The 11,131-nt window shown below is 46.2% G+C and overlaps 1 protein-coding gene across 1 annotated transcript in view; it reads left to right on the plus strand.

Moving 5' to 3' along the window:
- Window positions 1–3,576: 3,576 nt before the first annotated feature.
- The window catches only part of LOC125292059 (activin receptor type-1-like), a 34,806-nt gene continuing 27,251 nt past the window's right edge, over window positions 3,577–11,131 (plus strand). The window contains 1 exon segment of the mRNA XM_048239159.1: window positions 3,577–3,949. The gene's annotated coding sequence lies outside the window, so the exon portion shown is untranslated.

Raw genomic sequence — 11,131 nt, forward strand, 5'->3', positions numbered from 1 at the left:
AAGCATGAGCAAGTGCAGGTGCGTCTGAAATATCATCTGGAATAGTGATGTGAGCTGACCAGGAAAGATGCCTAGGGAAATGTCCGGTTCATCCTAGCCTCATTTGAATACCGGTGGTGGGCTAGATTTCTAGATTATCAGGTTCTGGATTTTCCAGGCTAGGCTAGATAAACTGTAATTGAAAACAATACACCTATGCAGCTTTGCACTTATCGCAAAGGGGATTCCCCGGTGTCCTGGCTAAATTTCCAACCTGGCTCATTCAATCTGCCCCCCAATCATCACCCACTGTAATTGGCTCATTCACTCCCTCACTCCACCTCAAACGGTCTGTGGTAAGCGTTCTGGCGCATAATGCCGTGCAGGTGGGTGCCACACATTGGTGGTTAGTGAGGTCCCCCTTTCCACGTGAAAGCGCTTTGAGTGTTGAGAAAAGCGCTATAATGTAATGTGTTGTAGTCGTTGTTGTTGAACGCATTGCATTGAATGTCATGTAACTGAACGTGATAGACGTCTACTGTAGTAGACTAGGCCTATAGCCTAATGCTAGTTTGTGCATTTATTGAGACCACAGTAGGTTGACCAGGGCTAGCCTATTTTCAGACGATGAAATGTCCTAAATCCATTAGACAAGTGGTTCTCAAAGTGTGGGGCACTCCCCACTGGTGGGGAATATAGATATGACAGGTAGCCTAAGACGCGAGGAACAGGAGGAAATAATATATTTTTAAAATTGTGCCTATCTTTTAATAATGCCTAGGCATATGTTTTTAACAAGGAAGATCATATATTCAAATGGTGTCATAAACAGACCAACATGAATTAAAATAACAACTGATCCAGCGGACAGAGACGGGAAATGTAACTTGGAACCAAAATGCAAAATAAATAAATAAAAAAAAATCAATTTTGCCTGGTTGATGGGGTCAAGTAGGGCTTGAAAATTCCCCAAATCCCTAACCTATGTGTCTGCCACGTGCGGACAAGAATGACAAACAATGACGGACAAAAGAGAGAATCGTCACTGCATCCGACTGTATGGAGCATTGAATGCCCTCTGTCCACATTGATTCTGTATGTGTCATTTCTCATTCAAAATAGCAGAGTAACACAGTAAGTGACAGAAAGAAAATAGAAACGGGGCATCTGATCATGAACGGATCACTGGACCCCTGGGCACAGACATGAAAAGGTCCCCCCTGCCCACCTGAGAAAGTTATTTAAGACAGCAATGGTAGGGGGGTCCAGGGAAATTCTCCCCTAGAAGAATAAATATAAAATAACCCCTTAAATGATGACTTCTAGCAAGTAGTTTTGTGGAAAGAAAGAAATGGACAGCTTGAGACTTACAAATATTACATCAACAGATTTAAGGCATCTTGCTGTGAAAAAAAAGATGGCAATTACACATTATCACAGATATATAGTGTGTGATCTGTGTTATTTGACTGAGGGGCCCCATTTAATATATATCAGGGGTGAATAATAACCCATATATGATTGAGGGGCCCGATTAAGACATTTCTCATAACATAACCCGTGTTATTTGACTGAGGGGCCCTATTCAGATATCGGGGTGGAGAACATAGTAGTGACTTCACGCAGAGACTTGAGGTTCAAGGCCCCCTGAGCTCTTGGGCCCCTGGGCCTGGGCCCAGTAGGCCTGTTCAGTAATCCATGCCTGCATCCGACAAAAGGTCTGCTCTAAACGTCATTGTTGCATTGTTGCAGTTGCATTGTTTTCTTAATCAAGGCAGCAGTTTTCAGATTACATTATTACATAATTGCAAAAGGGTTCTCGACTGTTGTATTGCTGTATGGCTAATGCAATATCTACATTGCCCATTATCAGCAACCATTCATTCTTCCAAAGGCACATTCTGTTTACTAATCTGATATACTAAGGCTAACTGACAAAACATTGGAGAACCCTTTTGACATTATGTAAGCACATAATGTAATCTGAACACTGCTGCCCTGATTAATTTTTTTTAAAAACAATGCAACTGTTCTCAGTTGGTTTACTGTCTATAATGGAGTGGAATGGAAATTTGACCCCAAACTTTTGACCGTTAGTGTAAATGATAACTAGACTTATTTAATCTGGCTTTAGCAATGTGGCAAATACCTTTACGCAAATGCAACACACTGGTAATGTTAACATTAGGCTACTGTAACATGCAAGCTGTAAAAAACGTATTCAGATTAACAACGCCAGAATTGATTCTTCTCTTTTCATGGTATCAAGCTTTTATTTGAACAACCAGTTAATTCCAGATGATTGTAATGATGCCCTTTGATAGCAGATATGTGCATGTATAAAAGTCAAGCAAGCTAAAAAAATGAATAAAATAAATATCTAATTTTGCCAACACATGTAATCGTGATACATTCCATGGTTAAATAACTTGTGATAATACTAGCAAGGTAACAAGCGCAGAATCTGATGGAATACCCAAATAGTCCTATAGCAACAATTAAATCTTTTGTAACCTAGCAAACTATTCAACACTATCCATTCTAAAATCTTTTCTATATAAGTATATACTCTTTTGATCCTGTGAGGGAAATTTGGTCCCTGCATTTAACCCAATCTGTGAATTAGTGAAACACACACAGCACACAGTGAGGTGAAGCACACACTAATCCCGGCGCAGTGAGCTGCCTGCTACAGCGGCGCTCGGGGAGCAGTGAGGGGTTAGGTGCCTTGCTCAAGGGCACTTTAGCCGTGGCCCACTGGTCAGGGCTCGAACCGGCAACCCTCCGGTTACAAGTCCAGAGTGCTAACCAGTAGGCCACGGCTGCCTTATTCTTAATCTCATTATCACAACATAATATGACACAGTCATTTTTCACATCCATATATCTCACATTGACATTGGCAAAATATGTTTTAAATGTTAAGTTCCATGTTGGTCATTGCTGTACTTTTTCTGATGTTTTGGTTTTTGTCCTAAACTAGGATCCTTTTAATATCATTATCAAGATAATTTGGGCAGGTATCATATTGCTGCAATGCTTTCAGAGGATGATTATTTTTCCATTTTTAAATGTTTGCTCTGGCCCTTGGTTTGGCATGCTTGACATAATGTGGCCCTTGGGCCAAACTATTTGGGGACCCCTGGTCTACAGGATGGGTGGATAAGGAAATCGGCTGAATCATTAGGCTAGCACTGACAATTTAATGTTGATTTATGAAAACATGCATGGGCCTGTTAAATAGACTGGAAACTCAGCATTGTGTAAACTATTTTAATCTGAGTTCCACTGGTGATTGAAATCTGGGGACTTAATTGATTTAAAACAATGATTCATGTAGACCTATAATGACTTAATCTATAACAAATTAGTATAGCCTAATTTATGGCTGCTTAAATGTTTTTGGTCTGTAAATCACGGGAAAGAAAATAATCTTAGCCTCATTTGATAACTGTTGTGTTTGCTGTTTGTCCCAAAACTAGGCTACATCTTCGACGACCCGACCTTGGTGTAGGCTAACAGGAGCGATTTCGTATACGTGTGCGAAATTTTCAAATACCTGAGGTGGCCGCTTTCTAAAGTGGTAGGTGTGGGAATATGCGCAGAGGAAATGATGTGGTAATGGTCGTCTAATTACAGAAGTGTCGCGGAGGGCACTTCCTCCTACAGGAACGAACGCAGCCTACTCTGACATCGAGGGATGTCCCAAACCCAGGAATCGTTGCTGAAGTAAATGCATGAAATTTCTTTTCGCTATGGCTTCAGAAAGGTTGGATCAAAGTTGATCAACTTTATGGACGTCGACGGAGGGCAATGTCGATTGAAGACGGAGACGTTTTACGAAAGCGAAGCAAGACGTTATCTTCGAATTTCAGCCAGATGGCAGAATAGCAAGGATTCAGCCGAAAAGAGTTGGCAACATTGTTTGGCCGCCGTCTACCGAGCACTTCCTCTATTATTATCAACATAGGTGAGTTGATTTTCACAACTGTGCATAACGTCAGTAACGTATATCAAGGCATAGCGTAGCATATCTGTCTCTAATTCAGTTGCGCATGGCTCTTTAAAAAAATAAAAAAATAAATGAAAGCCCGTCGGTCTCAAGGTTTGTCCGTGTCGTAGGCTACTCAGCCAGCCAGCCAGCCAGGGCTATTCTGCGACGCTTTGTGTAGCCTATGCTATCTTGATAAACACGGGGGAATTAGCCTACCTGCAACATTATGATTCTTAAAATGCGATGTTGGAGCCTGTTGGACTCGACAGCACTGGATAACTTGGTGTGACATAATGTAATTCCTTTAGCAAAAATCGTATTGTTAATCTGAACGAGTAGACTAGCCCATGTCAATCGTACATGAGTTTTTCATTTATTATTTTTTATTTTTAAATTGTCTGCGGGGTAGCCTATTTCATATGCACAGATCCACAGATGCACTATTCCAAATCACGTCCGTACATGCCCATAGTATTCAACTTGCAGTCCAAGATTGTGGATTACGTTGCAGCTATTTTTGATGTTGATGGTGACACTGTCCCCGGTGGCGCAAAATTACGACCAATTGACACTTTGTTAGTGCCTCTTTGTTAACCAGACTTTGTTGAAGGCAAGGTTCTCACTTGATCATGCGCGTCCATCAACCCCATGCCGCGCACTAAGCATTACAATACTAGGCGTTGGACTAGAAAGAGAAAAAAATCCCACCCTTTAACATTAGTTAACAGTTTAATGTCAAGATGGGCGACAAATGTGTGGGACTGACTCAATTTACATGACGGGTGTGATTGGCGGCGATAGGTGAACATTGAGTTGTATCAGTAGGCTACAGACTGACTGAATGACTCCAGTCACTTCGTAACGATGGGCTCGTTTAGCCTTGAGGTGTTTGGTGGGAAAATCTCAATGGAGTAAACAGCCTATTACTGGAATAGCTAATTATTGTGTTTCATGCAGTTCAGGCATACAAAAAATCAGTAGACCATACTTAATTTACACTGATTATCAACATTGTTGTTTTAATGGTACCTATACACAATAATAAACAATTTCATAAACTCAAGCTAAAATCCATGCATTTGGAGGGGAAATTACTTGAAGTAGCATCTGGTTGCATTTAGGTCTAGCAGTTGCAAGGTCATGTCATGATGATAATTACAGGTTCAGTTATGAAGTGCCCCTGGAAGGAGTCAAAATGTCAGGCCACTTGCATTCTTGTGGTATTGCAGGGACTCTTAAAACGCTGCGTAGTGGAAGCCTGTTGTGACATACAGGGCTGAGTGGGGACTGTGAGCTCCCACTGATCTGTCCAGACAGGTTGGAGCAGGTTGTGCCTTCAAGATGCGGATGATTAACTGTCCTGCTGACGGCATTGTGTGGTGTGAATAGGGTGTCTGGATTTCGTGCGTGGAGGCAGACAGTTCCGAATACACAAGAGACAAAGGCACTCTCAGATGATAGTTTATTACGCACATGTAGTAAACACCAGATCCTGTTTAGCACAAATAACCATGGCAGAGGGACAACCGGAAGGGGTGGGAATCGTTTCTGTTGGGTCTTTATGAGACTGAACAATGAGCCATGTTTGTCCCCGGTGGTCTGGAAAGCGTCCCTTTGAAGGGACAGGATTGCTCCCCCAGAGAGTTTGTTGTGTTTGCGGCTGCCTGGCGTGCTCACTGACACGCGTCCTGAGGTCTGCTGATAGTGGTCAGATAGCAGGACGTCTCCCGGTCTGTGTCTCTCGGTCTGAGTCATGGGTCAGACTTGGAAGGCACCCAGAGGTGGAGCCGGGTCGGGCTGTAGCTGACCGCCAGCTGTCTGTCTCCTGGGTAACGTTTCCCAAAAAAGGGCCTCCCTGCCAAACACGGACCACCACCGTCCTAAGCCATCCCACGCGTTCCCGGCTGAGATGTTTCAGTTGTATTAACACTCCCGAGTCCTGAGGGCGACTGCTGGCCTACTCGGGCTGCAATTTGACTCCTCCAAATTACAAGGACGCCTGCCGTTTTGTAACAATCCTCATTTTGAGTCATCCTCCTCCCATAGCTAATCAGTGAGAGGTGATATTTTTCCTCCCACAACATAATTTTCTGACTGTTGGACTGTTTCATGCTGGGAGTAGATGTCAGCTTTTACGCCAGCGCCCTTTTTTTGTGGTGGGAGAACAGACTCGGTCTTGTTACGGTTCTCTTGAAGCATGGAGCTCCTTTGCTGAGCATTTGTTCAGCTTTGTTTTACTGTAACAAGGCTCATGTAGCTAAAAAGGTAGTATGCGTAGGTTGTATGGTGGACTGGTAGACTCTGTTGATGTGGATTTTGGAATGAATCTGTGAATAGAGACTAGCTCACCACAAGTGAAGTCATCAAAATGTTGGTGTCCTTCTTATTTTAATTAAAGACATGTTTGGCTGTGTTACTGATGTGTTTGAGTGACTGAATACAGCACTCACAAGTTGATGGTTTTGTATAGTTTCAGCACATGTTCATTCTAGCATATGATTGGCTCAGGCCATTGGAGAGTTATTGAGTTTGATATATGAAAGAAATGTATGCAGTATGTGGTCTATACCATCACGGCGAGGACTGCCTAGTGGACCAACACTTTTATATCCTCATAGTCAGCATACCAACTGACACTTACTTTGTATCAAGCAGGACAAAAGTGGTTAATAGGCCTATATCTCACAAAGGGACCACACTAGAACACTTTTTATATTATTTTTGACATGGGAGGCAAACTGGTTACTGGGTTATATTTGTCTGCTAATGGTTCATTAAAAAATGTAACATGCTTAAATGAGACAAATGATTTGTCTGGACTATAAATAACACAGACCTCTTATTATGGCGATTGATTCATAAGCTATGTGGCTCTGCGCCAAATAACTCTGCCAGTGTAGTGTGTTGGCCACAGCAGACCGATTCCAGAGCCTCTGGCCATTCGGTTTAACCCAGTGCACTGGGTTGTGAATGAGGGTGAAACGCTTCAAACTTTAACAATATAGACATGTTATAAATGACTCATGGATGGTTCTCATCGGGTAGCCTTCAAAATGCCAGATTTTTTCTGATTTGAGGCTAATCTGAGCACATAAGTGTTGATTAAAGTCATTATTTCCACTTCTCTCACTCTTGGCTTTTTTCTGAGGCGCCTTTTCAGCAGCACATCCATTTTGCAGCTGCTCTTTCACAAGACTGTAAAGTGTATAATTTGTCTGCAGAGGGGCCCAGGCGAGCGTCTCCCAGAGTGCCGAGCGGCGAAAGCGTGGCGCACGGGGAGAGGGAGAGAGGGAGAGAGGGAGGGAGGGAGGGAGAGAGGAGGGAGAGAGAGAGAGGGAGAGAGAGAGAGAGAGAGGGAGAGAGGAGGCAAGAGAAAATAGTCCTCCGACAGCAATCATTTCTTTCTTCCCCTCGCACGGCAATTTGGCTGTCAGAAACAGCTGGCAGTGTGGGGCCAGAACAATGCGCGAGCTAGGGGGAGAGGGAAGCGCTCGCTGAGAGCACCCTGCAGGGAGATCAGGTTACAGACTCTGTCATTAACAGCAGACTGCGCCACGCACTGAGATCGAGACGGAGGGGCTTCAAGTCTGAACAGGAGTCTGGGACTCAAGCGGGTAGGTCTCTTGCCTCGCTCGCTCCCTCTTGCTTGCTTTCACTGTCTCTCTCTCTCTCTCTCTCTCTCTCTCTCTCTTGCTTGCTTTCACTCTCTCTCTTTCTCTTTCTCTCTCTCTGACGCGCTTGCTGGTTCTCTGCCTTCCTGTCTCTTTCTTTCTCTCTCTCCCTCTCTCCCCCTCACTCGTTTGCTCTCTGAATTCATGGTGTTGGCGCTTTGGAGTGAAGAAAGGAGTGTGTGTGTGTGTGTGTGTGTGTGTGTGTTTGTGTGTTTCTGAGCGACGGGGGGAGAGAGAGGCGTGGTGTTTAGAGAGACGGAGAGGGAAAGCGAGAGGGCCAGAGAAAAAGTGAGGGAGAGAGTGGGGGCAGGACTTGGCAGAGGCTCCCTCAGACGGAGCAGCAGCAGCAGCAGTCTCTTTAAGGAGCTACCAGCTGCGACGCTGGCACCCCCCTGACCGTGTGCACTGCTAACTGACCGACCCGCCAGTAAGTTGCGCTTTTACTTTTCTGTCTGTGGGTTAAGTACCCCACTCCAACTCAACCGACTCAACCTCAAGACACAGTCAGGCAGGCAGTGCTGGTGGGGCGCCTCACTACTAGCCCCCCCAATCCCGCACCTCCCCCAACCCACTCTTTTCTTTCATTTTTTCCGTCTCCATTTTTCCATGTTTTCCGGTGAGGTCCCCCCCCCCCCCTTTTTGGCCGTGTTATTTTTAGGGCCAAGTCCTTGAGCCTTTAATAACCATAATTCCAGCTCTGCAGCCACACTGCTGCTGCTGCCCCTGCTACAGTCACGGAGCATTCAGACAGGAAGTGAGCCTCCGAGTGGGACAGTGCGGCCGAGCCAAGCGCAGACTCCCCCCCCCCCCCCCCCTCTCTCTCTCTCTCTCTCTCTCCCTCTCTCTTTCTTTCTCTCTTTCCCCCCATCCTACATCTGTTTCTCCCTGCCTGTCTGTCTGCTCGCTGCGTCTCCTCTTTCCTCTTTGGTGACTCTGCACAGTGTTATTGATTTCTGCTGTCCCCTCCTCCCCTCCTCCTCCTCCTCCTCTGTGTGTGGGTGTGTGTGTTTGGGTAAATGTGGGTGAAAGGCAAAAGGGAGAAGGAGACTGGAGTCGAGTGTCTGCTCTCTTACTCGCTCTCTAGTTTGCCCTGCCACCACCACCTCCACCACCACTGCTGTGTGCTCGCGTGCTCGTTTTGCCTGGCTGGCTGGCTGGCTGGCTGGCTGGCTGACTGACGCCGGGGCAGACAGAGATCTGCAGTGTTCCTGGCTCCACTCGCGCCCATTACCCCCAGACTGCACGGGAGACAGTCAGCCATACACATTTTATGAGCGCCCGCCCGCCTGCACTCCCCACCTCCCCTCTCTTATCAGTCAGCTGCCTGGGAGGGGAGTGGAGGGGAGGGGGGAAAGTTAGAGTCCCTGTTTATTTTCTGTCTCTGCTGCTTGCTACTCATTAGCTCCTTTTGGAGAGGTTGGGGGTGGGTGGATTGAAGGGAGCTGATTTCTACATTGTTTGACTTATTATGTTAAACAGATTTGAGTCTGAACTGATGTTTTTTTTACCCCCATTTCATTTCTTTATTTTGGTGTGTTGTGCAGTGACAGTCGCTGTGATTTTTCTTTAGTCTTGTGAGGCAGGAAACATTGGGTGCTCTGTGAGGTTTGCCATTTTGCTGATTGAATTTTTGCATTTTGGATTTATTCTCTCTTTTTGTTAGTGTTGTGAGTTAGCTGTACTAAAATGTGTGTAATGTTAAAATGTGCCGTATGTGTGTTGTCCTCAGTTGGCATCAGAATGTGTGTGTGTGTGTGTGTGTGTGTGTCTGGGACTGAGGCACTGCAGCAGGCTGAGGCCACTGACATTGAAGTATACTGCCCGCAAATGCGGATTACTGCTTTTCATGTAAAGCGTTGTATTACAGGAGATTTAAAAAAAAAAAAAGAGATGCACACACACAATCTCTCTCTCTCTCTCTCTCTCTCTCTCTCTCTCCCCCCCCCTCTCTCTCCCCCCCTCTCTGGCTGTCTCCTTTCTAATATCAAACATATGTGCTTGTCTTCTCAGCTAACTAGTGTAATATGACTTCCTCTCCTTGTGACTTGCATTTTCTGCTGCTGTTATTTGGTCAGCCTACTCATGCCCAGAGCCCAAACTCTCATCCACCACCACATCCACCCCCACACCCCCATGCGCTTGCCAAGACAGATAGAATGAGGCTCATTAGCTAGGCACACCAGTGGGTACTGCCTGCCATGCTTATATTGCCAAACTAATATAAACAGTGGTGCTGGCACAGCCCAAAGTCTGGCGTGGCGACGGGAGTGCACCATCAGCAGCGGCAGCGGCGCTCCCCTAATCTACTGTGCTGCCAGAGGAGTGCTGCAGGGAAGTAAAAGCGACGTTATCAAACTGGAGAGTTGTCGTGTCAGACTGCTGTGAAAAGGAGATGTTTTGCGGTAAGGGGGTGGGGGTGGGGGGGATTCGATTTTGCGTCGGCTGAGCAGGAGATGAGCCCAACGCTGCAGAGTGTGGGACCGTGTGGCAGATGACGAGACAGGGAGGAGGTAGGAGATGGCGCAGCGAGCTCTGGCAGGCCTGTGCCCTGGCAGAAATGATGCCCTCCCTGCTCTCTTCTTCTCGCCGCCTGAAACCCACTGAGACTGTGATGGGACAGGCGATCGATGGAGGCAATATGAATCTCCCCCCTCGGCCCGGCTCGCGTGTGCGGTGAGACGAATTTCCTCTTGAGGCCACCGCAAGTGGAATTAGCCGAGGTCAGATCGGCTCCGGTCAGCTGAGGTCTCAGGCTATTAAAACGAGGAAGATTTGATCATCCATAATGAAAGATGCTTGGCACTAATGGCTGGCAAGGCCGATGTGAGGGGGAAACTTAACGGCAGCCTGCAGCAGGGCAGCTTGTGCCACTGTCAAGATCCTCTCTCTGTCAAGCACGGTGAGAACTTCAGTGTCGGCATTCAGCCACTGGTGGGTTTTTTGTCCATTTTTTTTGTGGAGGAATGTTTGTGCATTCCTCTTTGGGCAAACAGCGTTGAAGGCCATGAGGACTCTGTTTGAGTTGGCATGGGGAAGGTACGTCGCCATTGTCCAAGATCCATGGCGACCGCATGGCAGAAACGCACCATGTCCACCAATGCAATGTGTGCTTCTCACAAATGGTAGTTAAAACCACTCCTCCCATTGTTTCCCTTTCCCTGGCCCTCATGTGCGCCGTGCCCTCATTCCAAAAAGGGTTGGGGTATAACCCTAATCACTTGTTAATTTTGGAACAAGGTCCCTTGTCCATCCTTCTGCAATCTTCTGGAAATATGTAGCCAGGCCATTGTGGAGAGTGCCGGAGTTAAGTGATCTGACCCCCGACAAGGAAAAAAAATGTGTAACCCGCAGGGATGTCTGCTAATTGAGTGAGAGTGACGGTCAGACTGTTACAGCAGGAATAGTTTGGGCCAAAAAAAAGCCATTTGTGTCGCCGGCGAGACGGCATATGGAGAATTTCAATGTCGAAGAGGATAGAGATGTTCCC

The sequence above is a fragment of the Alosa alosa genome, chromosome 3, assembly GCF_017589495.1.
Source record: "Alosa alosa isolate M-15738 ecotype Scorff River chromosome 3, AALO_Geno_1.1, whole genome shotgun sequence".
Classification (NCBI taxonomy): Eukaryota; Metazoa; Chordata; class Actinopteri; order Clupeiformes; family Clupeidae; genus Alosa; species Alosa alosa.